Here is a 13,714-nt window from a genome sequence, read left to right as displayed (position 1 = left end):
AATTGATCAAACAGGCAATCAACATGTATTGATAACACTGGTGATTGGAACGTAAAAGTTGGAAACAAAGAAGAAGGATCAGTTGTTGGAAAATATGGCCTTGGTGATAGAAACGATACTAGCTATTGTACAATAAAATTTTGCAAGACCAATGACTCCTTCATTACAAATACTTTTTTCAAACAAACAAACAAACAAACAAACAAACAAGACAGCTATACACATGGACCTCACCAGATGGTGTACACAGAAATCAAATTGATTACATTTGTGGAAAGAGATGTTGAAAAAGCTCCATATCATCAGCTAAAATAAGGTCAAGGTCAGACTGTAGAACAGACCATCAATCACTCATATACAAGTTCAGGCTGAAGATGTTTTTGAAAGTCCACAAGAGCCAAAATATGACCTTGAACATATCCTACCTGAATTTAGAGATCATCTGAAGAACAGATTTGATGCAGTAGACACTAAAGACCAAAGACCAGAAGAGTTGTGACATGACATCAAGAAGATCATACAGGAAGAAAGCCAAAGGTCATTAAGAGAAAAGTAAGTAGGAAAAGACCAAAATTGATGTCAGAAGAAACTCTGAAACTGGCTTTCCAGCATAGAGATGCTAAAAGAAATGGAAGAAACGAGGAGGTAAAAGAGCTGAAAAGAAAATTTCAAAGAGAATACAAAGTCAAGTATTATAATGAAATGTGCCCAGAGTTGGAAAACCAAAAGGGAAGACCATGCTCAGCATTTTTTAAAATGAGGAAATTGGAGAAAAAAATTCAAGTCTTGACTTGAAATATTGAAGGATTCTATGAATTATTGAATGATACAGAAAGCATCGAAAGAAGATGGAAGGAATATACAGAATCACTGTACCAAAAAGAAATGGTCAATGTTCAACCATTTCAAAAGGTAGCATATGATCAAGAGTCAGTGATACTGAAGGAAGAAGTCCAAAGTGCACTGAAGGTATTGGCAAAGGACAAGGCATCAGGAATTGATTGAATACTAATTGAAATCTTTCATCAAACTGATGCAGTACTGTAGGCACTCACTGTTCTATGCCAAAAAATTTGGAAGAACAACTACCAACTGACTGGAAGAGATCCGTATTTGTGCCCATTCTAAAGAGAGGTGACCCAAAGGAATGCGGTAATCATCAAACAATATCATTAATATCCCATGCAAGTAAAATTTTGCTAAAGCTAATTCAAAAATAGCTGCAACTATACAGTGACAAAAAATTCCAGAGGTTCAAGATGGATTCAGACAAGGAAGTGGAATGAAGGATATCATTGCTGACATCAGTCAGATCTTGGTTATAAGCAGAGAATACCAGAAACATGTTTACCTGTGCTTTATTGACTATGCAAAAGCTCTCAGTTGTGTGGATCATGACAAGATATGAACAACATTATGGAGAATGAGTATTCCAGAACACTTAATTGTGATTATGAGGAACCGGTAGATGGACCAAGAGGCAATTGTTCGAACAGAACAAGAGAGCACCGATGGTTGAAAATTAGGAAAGGTATGTGCCACCAAAAACCTAGGTTCCAAGAAATGACAGAATACAAATTGAATTGTTTTAACAAACTGATGCAGTACTGGAGTCTCTCACTCATCTATTTCAAGAAATTAGGAAGCTAGCTATCTGGCTAACTGGGTTATATTCTTTTACCCTGCTTATTCAATCTGTCTGCTGAGCAAATAATTCGAGAAACTGGATTATATGAAGAAAAAGGTAGCATTAGGGTTGAAAAAAAAAACTCATTAGCAACCTTCAATATACAAATGATACAACCTTGCTTGCTGAAAGTGAATCGGATTTAAGGTACTGATGAAGATCAAAGACCACTGACTTCAGTATGGATTGCACCTCAATGTAAAGAAAACAAAAATCTTCAACACTGGACCAATATACAGCATCCATATAACTAGAGAAAAGATTAAAGTTGTCAAAGACTTCATTTTGCTCAGATCAACCATCAACATTCATGGAAGCAAAAGCTACAGTATCAAATGACATATTACTTTAGGCAAATTTGCTGCACAAGACCTTTTAAAGTGTTGAAGAGCAAAGGTATCAGTTTGAGGACTAAGATGAGCCTGACCCAAGCCAGGGTATTTTCAATAACCTCATATGCATGTGAAAGTTGTTCAGTGAATAAGGAAGAACATAGAAGAATTGAGGCATTTGAGTTATGGTGTTAGAGGAGAATATTAAAAGTACCATGGACTGCCCAAAGAATGAAACAGTGTGTGCTGGAAGAAGTACAGTCTGAATAATCCTTGGAAGCCAGGATGGCCAGACTTCATCTCTCATACTTCAGACATATATAAGTGGGGCCAGTTCCTGGAGAAGGATAGCATGTTTGGTAACGTGAAGGGACAGAGAAAATGAGGAAGACCCCCAATGAGATGGATTGGCACAGTGGAAGCAGCAATGGGCTCAAACATAGCAATAATTGTGAGGCTGAGGCAGACTCAGTCACTGTTTCGTTCTGTCGTGCATAGGGTCGCTATGAGTTGGTGCTATCGATGGAACTTAACAGCACAAAAAATGAACTTCTTCAGTCTGAAACTGATCAAGATGCATTGATAATTACTGGTGATGAGAATGCAAACATTGTAAACAAAGAAGAAAGCTCAATAGTTGGAAAATGTGGGCTTGGTGATAAAAATGATGCTGGAGATCACATTATAGAATTTTGTAAGCATAATGACTTATTTAGTGCAAATATCTTTCTTAACAACATAGAAGGTGACTATGAATATGGACTTCACTAGATAGAATACACAGGAATCAAATTTATTACATCTGTGGGAATAAATGATGGAAAAGCTCAAAATTATCAGTGAAAATAAGATATAGGACCAACTATCGAATAGACCATAAATTGCTCATAAGTAAATTCAGGTTGCTTGTTGTTGTTGTTGTTGTTTGCCATCGAGTCGGGTCCGACCCATAGCGACCCTGTACAGGGTTTCCGAGGGTGTAAATCTTTACGGGAGTAGAAAGCCTCATCTTTCTCCCGCGGAGCGGCTGGTAGTTTCGAACCGCTGATCTTAAGGTTCGCAGCCCGATTCGTAACCACTAGGCTACCAGATTGCAGATGAAGAAAATCAAAACAAATTCACAAGAGCCAAAATATGATTTTGTATATATTCCACCTGAATTTAGTTACAATTTCAAAAATAGATTTTATGCATTCTACACTGTAGACCAAAGACCATAAAATTTGTGGAATGACATGAAGAACACATATTAGAGGAAGAATGCAAATTGTCATTAAAAAAAAAAAAAAAAAAAAAAGGAACGAAAAGACGAAAATGCACATTAGAAGAGATTCTGAAGCTTGCTCTTGAGGATAGCAAAGTAAAGCAACTGAAATAAATGATTAAGTAAAAGAGCTGAACAGAAAATTTCAAAGTTGGTTTGGGTAATTCTTTGTTAGGAGCAACTGTCTTGTACATTACAGGATATCTAACAGCATCCCTGCCTCTACCCTTAAATTCTAAGAGCAGTTCCATGTCTCAGTTTTGACCACCAAAAATATCTCCAGAAAATGCCAAGTGCCTTTTCAGGGTGAAATCACCCCCAGCTGGAAAACACTGGTCTAGACTAACTTTTATTTTTCTTTTTATTCCTAGTTGCTGTTGTTAAGTGTTGTTGAGTGGGTTCCAACTCATACCAACCCTGTATAGGGTTTCCAAGGAGCAGCTGGGTATTTCTCCAAGTTGATAGTTGTTGTTGTTAAGTGCCATCAAATAAGTTCTGACTCGTAGTGAACCTCTATCAAATTTCTGAGGAGTAGCTGGTAGGTTTGAACCACCAACCTCAAGGTTATCGGTCCAGTGCTTATCCTACAGTGCCACACCAAGACCCCACAGTTAGCAACTATGTATTTACTTAAAGGACTTATTTTCATCTCTAACCTACTTTTTAGTTCTTAGTATGTTTACTCTGTTGGATTCAGAATTTTATAAGCTATGATACCTAGCCATTCATTGTTCCTAAGCTTTGCGTAGATATAATTATTATAAAATGTAAAGATTTTACATTTTCCAGTTATAGGACTTATTGGCCTTATAGGAAATTGAACATTAGCACTACACTCAGTTTTTTGGCCATGGTGAGCTGTTATTTTTCAGTATATATCCCTGATGACGAGCTCTGGTAGCGTAGTGGTTACGAATCGGGCTGTGAACCTTAAGGTCAGCGGTTAGAAACTACCAGCCGCTCCGCGGGAGAAAGATGAGGCTTTCTACTCCCATAAAGATTTACACCCTCGGAAACCCTGTACAGGGTCGCTATGGGTCGGAACCGACTCGATGGCACTTAACAACAGCAACATCCCTGATGACATGCTGTCGTTTTGTGCTGTCACGTCAGTTCTGATTAATATCAATGCTGGACAGGATTTCCAAGGAGCTACTGGTGGTTTTGAACCATTGACTTTGTGGTTAGCAATCCAGTGCTTGTCTTATAGTACCACACCAGATGATATAGTGGCCATCAAAATCTAGTTTTCCACTTCAACTGTCAACTCATGTTTGTTTGTGTGTTCCCACAACCTAGTATAATTTACATGTCTAGGTTTTCTTTGAAAATCTTTATAAAAACTAGTGCCTAACTTGCAATCAGAGTCCTGGCGTGGCCATGTGGATTAATGCGCCAGACTGCAAAGTCATTTGAACTGCAAGGTCTGCTATGGGTCGGAACCGACTCGATGGCACTTAACCACAACAAACTTGCAATCAGTTGTTCATTTGATATTGTTGAGTTTAGGTGGCTTTACCTTTGTAATACTACCCTAATTATATTGAACACATCTAAATTCTGCTCAGAGGACAACACAAACCCAGAAGTTGTTGTTGTTGCTAAGTGCTGTGGAGTTGGTTTCAACTTATAGCAACTGATGAGCTTGAACCATCGACCTTGTTGTTCAAACTGACTTTGCAGTCTAGTGCTTATCTTACAGTGCCACACCAGGAACCAGCAGTAATACTGTGCTTATGGGACTGTACCAAGTTAGAGTGTCCTAGGGACGAAACTGAGGTAGGTAGGATCTTAATACAGAGAAACTAAAGGTAGACTTTCCAGGAGAAAAAACCCTAAATTATGGTGAGAAGCAAGCAGAAGTTCAAAGCAGGTGTAACAATATTACAGAGGAAGCATGAGGCCATGGTGAGAGTAAAGCAAAGCTAGGTCACAAAGTCAGCAGGCAAGAAGAACAGGAATAGCTAAGAAACAGGTTAATGCAAATGGTTCTGGATTAGTGTAGATAACAACGTGCACATTGTAGAAATCCATTTCCAGGTATATTGGCTGCTTGATGAACAGTAACACCTAGGGTTTAAAGGTACAGAGTTAGGACAAGATTAAACTTTAAAACCTAGATTATTGAACTCGTATTCTCCATCTAGATAAAGATCCCGGCCTATTTACAGAATTAAGAATATACTCTAATATTCTTTTCTAGCCAATTTCATACTAAAGCATGACTCTACTTAAAGAAAAAATGGACTCAAACAATAATAAATTTTTGGTAGAATTTAGGGCCATAAATAATGACCTTGATATGGTTTCTACAACTCAGATCAACTGATCATAGTAAGGTTTTTGAAATATGATTCATTTTCAAAAAAAGTTGTTGTATTGTTAGGTACTGCCGAATTGGTTCAAACTCATAGCAACTCTGCATAGGGTTTTGGAGGCTATAAATCTTTATAAAAGCAGAAAGACACTGAGCAACTGGTGAGTTTGAACTGCCCACGTTGTGATTATCAGTACAGTGTTTATCCTACAGTGCCACCAGTATGCCAACAATTATAAAATATTGGTAACTGCATTTAATATTTTAAAAATTGGGTTGATTCTACACCATAGTGGTTTGTTATTTCATCAGGATTGTTATGTAATATTGTTGGTAGGTGCTGTCAAGTCGATTCCAACTCACAGTGACTCTAGATACAAAAGAACAAAACACTGCCCAGTCCGGTGCCAGACTCATAATTGTTGTTATGATTGAGCCCCACTGTTGCAGCTACTGTGTCAACTCATCTCTTTGAGGGTCTTCCTCTTTGTCACTCACATTCTACTTTACCAAGCATGATGTGATTTTCCAGGGACTGATCCTTCCAGATAACATGTTCAAAGTACGTGATAAGAGTTCTGGCCACCCTCCATTCTAAAGAACATTTGAGCTATATTTCTTCCAAGACAGTGCATTCTTCTGACAATCCATGGCATATTCAATTTTCTTTGTTCACAACATGATTCAAAGGAATCAATTCTTCTTTGTTCTTACTTATTCTTTGTCCACCTTTTAAGTGCATATGAGGACACTGAAAATACCCTGGCTTGGATCAGGCACACCTTAGTCCTCAAAATGACTTACTTCTTTCATTTTCAACACTTAAAAGAAGTCATTTGCAACAAATTTGCTCAGTGCAACACATAATGAAATGAAATGCTTAACAACATCAATCTTTTCTCCAGTTATCATGATGTTGTTTATTGATCCAGATAATTTTTATTTTCTTTATGTTGAGGTGTCACTCCATACTGAAGATAATATTCTTGGATCTCCATCAGTAAGTACATCAAGTCCTCTTCGCTTTCAGCAAGTAAGGTTGTGTCATCTACATATTGCAAGTTGCTAATGGGATTTCCTCCAATCCTAATGCAGTGTTCTTCAAATAGTTGCTACTAGGATTTGGTGACACGATACAATCCTGACAGATACATTTCTTAAGTTTTAAACTAGACAGTATCCTTTGTTCTGTTCAAATACAGAACACTTAGTTGTGCTAATATGGAACCTATGCATACATACAGATACCTATGCATAGATACAGAACTGAATCCCAAGATTAGCAGTTCAAACTCACTCATTGTTCCTCAGAAACCCTACACAGGGTTGCTGAGTCAGAACTGATTTGAAGACACTTAACTACAACAACAACAACATCCATAGGTTGTTATTATCCACATAGTCAAATACCTTTGTGTAGTCAATAAAACAGAGTGAACATATTTCAGATGTTCTCTGTTTATAGCCAAGATCAGTCTGATGCCAGCAAAGTCCATGCGACTATCCCTTTGTTCCTGTTCTCTTCTGAATCTGGCTTGAATTTATGGCACTTTCCTGTCTATGTACTGCTTCAACTGTTTTTGAAATATCTTCAGCAAAATTTTACTTGTGTGTGATATTAATGATATTGTTCCATAATTTCTACATTATGTTGGGTCACCTTTCTTTGTGACAGTCACAAATATAGATCTCTTTCAGTAAATTGGCCAGTTAGTTGTCTTCCAATGTCTTGGCATTGATGAGTGAGTACTTTTAGAATTTGTTAAAACATTTCAACTGATTTTCTATCAATTCTTGGAGCCTTTTTTTTTTTTTTTTTTGCCAATGCCTTCAGTACAGCTTGGACTTCTTCCTTCAGTACTGTTGGTTTTGATCATATGTTGTTTTTCTACTAACTCTTTAAATGACTAAATGTCTATCAATTCTTTCTGCTACAATGACTATATATTTCTTCCATCTTCTTTTGATGCTTCTTGTGCTGTTTAATATCTTTCCTATGTTGTTGTTGTTGTCAACTGCCATAGAGTCAATTCTGACCTATAGCAACCCTGTATAGGGTTTCCAAGGAGTAGCTGATGAGCTTGAACCACCGACCTTGAAGTTCAAACAGCTTTGCAGTCTGGCGCATTAACCCACAGCGCCACACCAGGTTGTTGTTAAATTGGTTCCAATTCATGGCGACCCTATATCAGGGTTTCTGAGGAGTGACTAGTGGGTTTGAACTGCCAACCTTACCCTGCAACTTCATTCTAGGATACCACTTTTTACCATTGTTGCTGTTAAATGCCTTTGAGTCAATTCCAACTCATAGCAACCCCAGATAGGATTCCCAAGGGGTGACTGGTGGGTTTGAACCACTGACCTTATGGTTAGCAGTCTAATGCATATACTACCATGCCACATTAGGACTCCTTTCCATATTGCAGCTTGAGGTTTAAGTTTTCTTCTTTAGTTCTTTCAGCTTAAGAAATAAGTGTTCTTCCCTTTTGATTTTCTAATTCCAGGTATGCATGTTTCATTATAATACTTCACTTTGTCTTCTCAAGCCATCCTTTGAAATCTTCTGGTTAGATCTTTTACTTCATCATTCCTCCCATTCACGTTACTTCCTCTACATTCTAGAGCATGTTTCAGAGTCTCTTCTGACATGTATTTTGATATTTTGTTTATTTTCTTTTAAATGACCTTTTGCTTTCTTCATGTATGATGTTCTTGATGTCATCTCACAACTCTCTGGCCTTTGATCATACGTGTTCAATGTCTCAACTATACTCTCATGAGATGGCGTCTAAATGGAGTGGAATATACTCAAGGTCATATTTTGGCTGTTGTGGATTTGTTTTAATTTCCGTGATCTTCAACTTCAGTTTGCATCTGAACTGAATGGTCTGCCCCTTGCTTTGTTAAGACTGATGATAATTGAGCTTCTCTGATGATACTGAGCTTCTCCATCATCTCTCTTTACAGGTATAGTTGATTCATTTCCGAAGTATTCCATCTGTTGAAGTCGATGTGCATATCTGCTACTTATTTTGTAAGAAGAAAAGTATTTATAATGAAAAAGTTGTTGGTCTTGCAAAACTCTGTCGTGTTATCTCTAGAATCATTTCTATCACCAAGGCCATATTTTCCATTGAGCAATCCTTCCTGTTTGTTTCCAACTTTCTAATGCTTATCATTAGTAATTTTCAATGCATCAGGATTACATATTTGATAAATTTCAGACTGAAGAAGTTAGTAGAAATCTTTGATTTGCGCATCTTTGGCTTTAGTTACAGCAACATAAATCTGAATAATAGTCGTATTAACTGGTCTTTCTTGTAGATGTATGATATTATCCTTTCAATGACAGCATTATACTTCAAGATAGATCTTGAAATACTCTTTTTTATGATGAACATGATCCCATTCCTCTTCAATTTGTAATTCCTGCCATAGTAGACTATATGATTGTCTGATTCTAAATTATCACTACTAATCCATTTCCACTTGCTAATTTCTCAGATACTGATTTTCATGCATTCAATTTCCTTTCTGAAAATTTCCACTTTTCCTAGATCATACTTTGAACATTTTGCATTCCAACTATTAATAGATGTTTACAGCTGTTTCTTCTCATTTTGAGCTATGTCGTGTCAGCAATGAAGGTCCCTAAAGCTTTACTCCATCCATGTTATTAAGGCAATCACTACTATGAAAGGATAGCTCTTACGTAGTCATGTTTGAAGTGCATTCCAACCTGAAAAGTTCATTTTCAGGCACTTTATCAGACAATTGTCTTCTGCTCTTCAAATGTTTCCATGGTCAATTTTTCAGAGTACATTGCCTCTTCTTTTTCCTAGTCTGCCTTAGTCTAGAGGTTCCACTAAAACCTGTCCACCATGGGTGATTCTGGGTATTTGAAGTACTGGTGGCATAGCTTCCAGCAAACAGCCATGCACAGGCTGCCATTGCACAACAAACTGAAGGATGAGTGGTGGCATTATGTCACGTTGTTGTTGTTATTAAGTGCCATCGAGTCAGTACTGACTCATAGTGACTCTATGCACAGCACAACGAAACACTGCCCGATCCTGTGCCAACCTCACTCTCATTGCCATGCTTGAGCCCATTGATGCTGCCACTTGGCCAATCCATCTCACAGGGGGTCTTCCTCTTTTTCTCTGACCCTCCACCTTATCAAACATGATATCCTTCTGCAGCGACTGGTCCCTCCTGACAATATGTCCGAAGTATGAGAGATGAAGTTTGGCCATCCTGGCATTATGTCATAATGGCACATATTTCATATCTGCTAACATGCACAAGAAAACTAATAAAGTTAATCTAATTAATTAAATGAGATAGTGAATGTGAAACTGGTTTACACAGTATTTGAAACAGATAGTAACTCAATGATATTGGTATATCTGTAAAAAATATTTTTCTTGGGGAAACTGAGGCAGGAAATGACTGTTTCGAGTCATTCACTGTGACTGACATGAAGCTAAGTAAAACATTCATGATTGTTATCATCAAATAAGGAGCCATGGTGGAGCAGTGGGTTAAATATTGGGTTTCTAACCACAAGGTCAGTGGTTCAAACCCACCAGCCACTCCATGGGAGAAATATGAGACTTTCTGCTTCTATAAAGCTGTATATTCTATAGGATTCCTGTGAGTTGGAATTGACTCAGTGGCAGTGGGTATTGGTTTTGTCATCAAATATGTTGCTTTTAGTTTAGTGTGTTGGTTGAGTAAAGGAGGCTTTGACTGTAATTATGACCTTGCTTTTGCTATAAAATAATAGTTATTCTTTAATAATAGTGTAGCCTGTCTACTAAGCATTCCAGCCAATTTACTTAATATCTCCGATCCTTGGTTTTCTCATCAGTGGTGTGGGTTTAATGGTACCCATCCCATAAAACCGTTTCAGTACTAAATGAAAGAATGTACCTGCTGTGCCTAACACGGGACTTGACCAAGAGTATCTGTCCCATTACGGGAATTATACATGTTTTATTTTAAGATAATCTAAATATTTGGGGCAATGTTTCAATCTACTATTAGAAAATCCCTATCAGGACTGTTTCTATATAAAACATTCAAATTTGGTTCATAATTTTAGTTTTCCTGGTTAGACATTTTTAATGGCTGCAGCCTCAAAATATGTGAGTACGTTAAAAGAAATTTTACTCTATGTGCTGCAAGCTTTCTTATTGTTTGGCAGAGAATATAATTTCTCACTATCCCTTAACAGATGCAAATGAGAGCAGATATGGCTTCTGAAAGTCTTGGGTATTTTTAATCTTCTAAGTCTTCAACCAATTGTCATTTCATTAAGATGCCCTGCTGAGATGTTCTTTCACATACCATCATTAAGATGAATTGTAGCTCTGCTCTATAATACACATATTACAAGTTCAGTCCACATGTACTGAAATTATAACTGCAGATTCGGTTCCATTTCCTGGAGAGGCTCACAGAATCACAGCTGCTGTTTTAGTCAGCTTTGCTGTCAGTTTCAAGTTAGAAAACCACCTTCCTCATGATGAAAACAAAAGTTTCTAAATAAAAAGAAGGTAAAAAAGGGTGTCTCATTGGCAAAAGTGAACGTGACTGTCAAAGTTTGTTTTTTAAAGCTTCAAATAGAACTTTAACATTGACTTCCAATAAGTACTCTTACAACACTCTTTTAAATTTTCTGTTATGTTTGTCATCAAATATGTTATTTTGGCTTACAAGGTGCTCTAACTGGTGACTAATTGCTTTTATAGGCAACGTGATTCTCAGCCATATACAATGGGCTTGTTCTACTGCATGACAACTTCTCCAGCAACTGTGTGTCAACTCATCCTTTTAGATCCAAGAGAGGAGAGGGGACATCACAAGGTAAATCCTGTCCATGGTATTCAATTCCCAGGTTCTCCAGTTGAGTTGGATTTCGTTTTGTGCTGTTCTCATCCCAAGCACCTTGTGACTAGAAAACATATCTCAATGTTGCCTTTGTTTCCTTCATTATCTGAGATAATTCATCTTACTACTTAGGATGTGGTGCTGTAAGATGAGCAATGGGCTGTGAACCATAAAGTCAGCAGTACACTACCACATGAAGAATTAGGAGACTAAAAATGCCAACCATAGAGATGGAGCCAATAGTACTTTAAGAGCCTTGAAGACAAGGACAATCAAACAACTTCTCTTGTGCTTGAGGTGTTCTGTCTCTAAACAGATTCTGAACTTTAAATGCTATGGAAAAGACTGTGGGCTTACTCAAGAGCTCAGAGATCCAAACACTTAAAACAACGTGAACATTAATAAGCCAACACAATTACATCCCACTGCTTACTCACTGACCTTGTGATTATTCTTGTTAAAATGCTGTCAGTCGATTATAACTCATGGAGACTCCATATAGCGTTTCTGAGGAATCACTGTTGAGTTTGAACTGCCCATCTTGCAGCTAGCAGTCCAGTATTTGTCCTACAGCAACACACCAGAACTTAAAGGCTAGTAAAAATCCCCAGTGTACATTGTTGTTGGTGTTGGTGTTGTTAGGTGCCATCCAGTCATTACCCACTAGTAGCAACCCTATGCACAACAGAATGAAACATTGCCCAGTCCTGTGCCAGCCTCACAATTGTTGCTACATTTGAGCCCATTGCTGATACCACTGTGCCAGTCCATCTCATTGGGGTCTTCCTTTTTCTCTCTGACCCTCTACTTTACTAAACATGATATGCTTCTGCAGGAATTGGTCCCTTCTGATATGTCCGAAGTATGAGAGGTGAAGTTTGGCCATCCTGTCTTTCATGGAACATTCTGGCAATAATTCTTCAACATAGATTGTTTTTTTTTTCTTTTGGCAGTCCATGGTGCTTTTAATATTCTCCTCCAACACCATAACTCAAATGCATCAATTCTTCTACAGTCTTCCTTATTCACTGACCAACTTTGATATGCATATGAAGTTATTGAAAATAGCATGGCTTGGGTCAGACACACCTTAAACCTCAAACTGACATCTTTGCTCTTCAAAACTTTAAAGAAGTTTTGTGTAGCTCATTTGCCTCATGCAATACATGGTTTGATTTCTTAACTGCTGCTTCCGTGAGTGTTGATGGTAGATCCAAGCAAAATGAAGTCTTTGACAAGTTCAATCTTTTCTCCATCAATAAGAATGCTGTTTATTGGTCCAGTGGTGAGGATTTAAATTTTCTTTACACTGAAGTGCAACCCATAATGAGGGTTGTGGTATTAGATCTTCATCAATAAGTATTTTAAGTCCTCTTGGCTTTCATCCAGCAAGGTTGTATCATCTGCATAACGCAGGTTGTTAATGAATCTTCCTCAAATTCTGATGTCACATTTTTCTTCATGTAATCCAGCTTCTTGAATTATTTGCTCAGCATAGCGCTTGAATAAGTATGGTGAAAAAATGTAATCCTGGCGTACACCTTTTCTAATGATAATTCATTTGGTGTTTTCTTGTTTTATTCAAACAGCTGCCTCTTAGTCTATGTACAGATTCCTAATGAGCACAGGTAAGTGCGCCAGAATACTCATACTTCACAATGTTGTCCATAGCTTATCATGAGCCACACAATCAAAAACCTTTGCATACTCAATAAAGCACAGGTAAACATCTTTCTGGTATTGTCTGCTTTCAGCCAAGATCCATCTGGCGTCAGCAATTATATCCCTCATTCCACATCCTCTTCTGAATCTGACTTGAACCTCTGGAAGTTCTGTCAATCTATGCTTGTACCTGTGTTTGTATTATCATTAGCAAAATATTACTTGCATGTGATATTGAGGATATTGACCAATGATTTCTTCATTCCATTGAGTCACCTCTCTTTGGGCACAAATATGGATCTCTTTCAGTCAGTTGGCCAAGTAGCTGTCATCCAAATTTCTTGACATAGATGAGTTAGTGCCTCTAGTACCTCTGTATCATTGACTCTTACTCATATGCTGCCTCTTCAAATAGTTGAACATCAATCATTTCTTTTTACTTCAGTGACTATGTATTTTTTTTTTTTTGGACAGGTCATCAGTTTTACATTCAACAAATCATACACCTTGTTTCATTACAATGATTATAATCCCCTCCATGTACCATCAGTTAACAC

The sequence above is a fragment of the Chrysochloris asiatica genome, unplaced genomic scaffold (assembly GCF_000296735.1).
Source record: "Chrysochloris asiatica unplaced genomic scaffold, ChrAsi1.0 scaffold00006, whole genome shotgun sequence".
NCBI lineage: Eukaryota > Metazoa > Chordata > Mammalia > Afrosoricida > Chrysochloridae > Chrysochloris > Chrysochloris asiatica.
This window is presented reverse-complemented; position numbering follows the sequence as displayed.